At 43.6% G+C, this 4,314-nt stretch overlaps 1 long non-coding RNA gene across 1 annotated transcript; it reads right to left on the reverse strand.

Annotated features, from left to right (window-relative positions):
* Window positions 1-515: 515 nt before the first annotated feature.
* Window positions 516-4,035, reverse strand: LOC119324312. The gene is made up of 4 exons (XR_005156867.1): window positions 3,392-4,035; window positions 2,270-2,338; window positions 1,884-2,018; window positions 516-1,044 (listed from the first exon to the last, which is right to left on the reverse strand). It is a non-coding gene; the product is annotated as an uncharacterized LOC119324312 (long non-coding RNA).
* Between the last annotated feature and the right edge of the window lie 279 nt (window positions 4,036-4,314).

The following is a 4,314-nucleotide window of genomic DNA, read 5'->3' on the forward strand; positions in this document are numbered from 1 at the left end:
TGTGGATTGTTGTCTCATCAAACTTTATATTGTCTGCTCAATCCTGGTCTGATATTTGATTGACATTTTTTTTTGACAGGTATTTGATATTATCTGATATTTTGATTCACGAGACATAAACCAGTAGTGATTACCAAAAATACTTGCTACTATGTAAAGGTACACTTGACTACTCATGTACGTGTGATAAGCACCGGATAGCACTTAGTGCTGAATATCAGTTATGCAATACAGTGAGAGTATCCATCTTCGTCGTAAACATACTGGCAATGAGATCATTTTAAGCACTGAAGGAATATATATATTATAATGACACAAAGATATAACAGTATATGGAATACACCCTTGCATACATCTTCTCCTTCAGCTACAAAGGATACCACCTCGGATCTGTCATCGTTATTGGACTGAATGAGGAAACAGTTAAGCATACAGGAATTATCTAGAAGAATTAATGGAGCGACATGTAGGATCACATACTAATAAACTTGGTCAGTGTCATCTACACTCGGTCATTCAGTCTCCCCTCATTAGATTTTCTAAAAGAGAGCCTCCTCTCTGAATTCTATTAACACAAACCAATTGTTCATCTACATCATAAAGAAAATTAAGAAGGGAAGAAGAAACAGAAATAGGAACATTCAGGTAACCCCAGAGGGCACCCAAAACCCACAGATATCTAGGATCTGGAGTTTGCCCTTTCAGCGGCTGCGCAACAGAGACAAAATATTTCATTGCTACTCCCTCCGTTCCAAAATAGATGACTCAACTTTGTAACTTTGTACTAAAGTTAATACAAAGTAGAGTCATCTATTTTGGAACGAAGGGAGTAGATGAGAGTGAACATACTCGCAAAAGCAGTCACCAACAAGCAGGAACAGTCCACAAATGGCAAGAGTGGCTTTAAAAGTTTGATTTCTCTGTGCACTTTAATTGCTTTTAAGCTGCCAGTCAAACGACTTCAGGTCGCCATCTTTGAGATGCTCAGAAGACTTGATTTTTGTCACTTGCTCGAAGAGCTTTACTCCCCAAATCAGCGCTGATCTGCAAAATTGACCATGAGTTTAACCAAATAACAAACCACATGAATCAGAACAAAAGTATCAGACACCGCTTTTATTCTCATAACAGGACTCATTCATAAATCTCCAAATCTTCCATAATACAGCAGCCAACCCCACTGCGATACAAAAAATTGTCCTGGTGTTTTCAATCTAAGCCCTCAGAACCTAAAGAAGTCATGATCAGTATCAGGTACAATTTTTCAGATTAAAAGTGAACTGCAAAATGGTTCGGATCAACTAAGTATCCCATCTCCGCCATGTAACTAACATGCTTTATTCCTGTTCCACATTTGCAAAGTATCTCCCCAAAGGGTCCTTGTAAATCGCTCTGATTCCCATATGATTTTAGTTTTAATGTAGCTGATTTGAACATTAACAAAATAGTCACCGAAATAAGTTTGACATATTGAACAGAAATATAGTTTGTGGATAATATGCTTGGGACGGATTCGATAAGAGAACAACAATCAAATAATATGACTTGTACCACTCGCACTTAAAACTGACTAATAGAAAGGAAACCAGGAATAATTTTCCGACAATGTGATCATCAGCGATTCAACATCAAACACAGCTACCCTACAGTTTGCGCTCAGTATGATCAGGACGAATTCGACATGACAACCACAATTGAACATGACGACTTGCAGGATTCACACATAAACTACATAACGGATAGGAAGCCAACTTAATAAACTGATATACAGTTCTCTAGCCACATTATCAGGATGAGCTGAATGAGAAGTTGAGAACAACCACAATTGATCACATTTCAGTTGCAACCTTGAAGCTTAAACTGCTCAACAGAAACAAAATAACCTGATATTAGTAGCTCAGAAGAAGCCAACAGTAGCAGACTAACGATGATGGATTTGTCCATTTTGCATCGCATCACCATCGAGAGCCACATCAGAGATCAGTGAGTCCTTGCTAGCGATAACAATCTGCCACGATCTGAAAAATTACCAAAACTCATAACCAACCGACTGATCCTTTTGTCCACGGAAATGTACACAACATAAGTGCTTGTAATCCAGCATAAGGATGAATTTTGCCATAAATTTTGAGGTTTTTGCCTTGAGGAGACAGACCGATTTATTGGTAGATGGCCAATAAATCATTTATCAATAAATGCACTAAACCAATTAACACACACATATGAAATTCTTCTTGAATGGAATTTTAATGACAACATATGCTCTTACATTGCATTGCTTACTGTAGTGAACTGTCTGGCTCTGATCAACCTGATTGCTTGCATGCTATTTATATTTCTGTAAAATGTCACAATAATAAACATGAGAGGAAAACAAATCGCATGTCGGAACAATTGGGCTAACTTGAACCCGGCTAAGCCATAGTTGTCTGGCCTCAATCTGCACTGGCTTACTCTTCTTCGCAATTATACGTGACTGATGTTCTATTTTGTTCCTTGTCAGTAGTTCTACCTGATACAACATCTAGAGATAGAACACATATATTTTTTGCTGCTTAAGCGTGAAAAGCCACTATCAAAGAAACAAGGTATGTGCTCCTGCTATTGCTATTTGCAACAACCACATTAGCTAGCCGGCTGGAATAACTAAATTGAACTAACTTTTATGGTCAAATAGCTGATCTACTTTGCAGGACAGTAGTCTAATTTAGCAGTCAAAAATTCCCAGGTTTTCAAACCTTAGAGAAGGACAAGTTAGTGACCTCATCTTAGACCAAAATGTGTAGCTAAATCCTCCATAATAACTTGCTTGAAACCAGTTCACAGTGCATTAGGAAAATGATGTCAAGGATCTAGAGAAGTACACTCATGGATGGAATCTACATAATAAATTTTATCTTGACACGACGCAAGGTATGAAGATAATTTGTCGATTCATTAAATGAATTTCAGGATAGGTTACATGCCAGTGGAGAGTTTGAGAACCGAGGACAAACTCGACAACATCGGATAGGTAAGTTGATGTGATTTCCATCCTCTCTAGGTTCTCCACTGGGCAATGCACAAATTATGGCGGCATCACAATCTACTTTAAACCACCATCGGAACACCTCATCCTACGCTGCATCAACTATCCGTTAGGTTGCAGTCATGACCACCACAGAGCCATGTTGGCCTCTTTTTTTTATGGTGCTGCATCAACTATCATAATGCGATGAAGACGATCTGCCCCTACCCCTCTGTTGCATCAACTATCATAAATAGATTAATCTGCTGCCAACAATAGATGTTGGATTCCTGTGTGGCCAGAACTTGAAAGCAGATGACATTGAAGATTTCCAAGGTCAGAGAAGAATATGAACATAGCTGGAGAAGATTGATTACATCATACCCTGTTTTTTTAGATCAATTCCGGCCTGCCCAGCCTTGATTTTGCCAGCAACCGCCCTCTCCATCCCCGTCCGCGAGCCCGCCGACGCCACCCTCCAATCCCCTTACTCGAGCCCACTCTTCTCGAGCACAGCACACCATCCCATCCTCTGCCTCCCACGAGGTCGCCGACGCGTAGATCGGCCCGCTCGAGCTTCGGGAGCCGTGAACGGCGAAGAAGCCGCGGGTGAGGAGGAGATGGGATTGGGAGGCATGAGGCGCCCGGCGGCGCGCACTGAGGCGGGACGGGGCAGGAGGCGGCCGGCGGCGCGCGGGGCGTGGTGGGGAGGTGGGTGGGGCGCCAGATCGGGTAGAGGAGGTGGAGGGCGCGCGGATCAGGGGAGGGAGGCGCCGGATCTGGCCGGTGGAGGTCCCGTGGCGGCGTTCGAACCTCCAAGGTGAGCTCGAGGACTGGGCATCCATGGCGCTGGCACTGAGCTCCTGGGGAGAAGGAGAGATGAGGAGATTAGAGAGAGATAGGAAAGAGAGAAGGCAGGGGGCGGTGGCGTGACCTGGATGGTCGCTGGTGGTGGCGCCGGTCGCCCGATGACGCGCGAGGAAGGCTGGGAAGAAGGTGCACGGGAGGAGGAGCTCGGGGTTGGGAGCTCTGCGGGCGCTGGTGGTGGCGGCCTACGGGCGGCGGCACTCGGGCCTGGGCGGGCCGGATCAGGGCTGGAAACGTTTTCTCACTTTAAGGACCGCGGGTTGAATATCGAAAACCACAGGGACCTTTCTACAAAATTGGCGACGACGTACGACCAGAAGCATTCTGGTTTATTAGTAGGTAAAGATAAAGATAAAGATAAATAGCGCGTCTCGAGTCGAAAAGTCCATTCTACACCCGAGCTCATATGCTCCCGCATGAACAGTAAAATTGAAAAAAAA

The sequence above is a fragment of the Triticum dicoccoides genome, chromosome 6B (assembly GCF_002162155.2).
Source record: "Triticum dicoccoides isolate Atlit2015 ecotype Zavitan chromosome 6B, WEW_v2.0, whole genome shotgun sequence".
Classification (NCBI taxonomy): Eukaryota; Viridiplantae; Streptophyta; class Magnoliopsida; order Poales; family Poaceae; genus Triticum; species Triticum dicoccoides.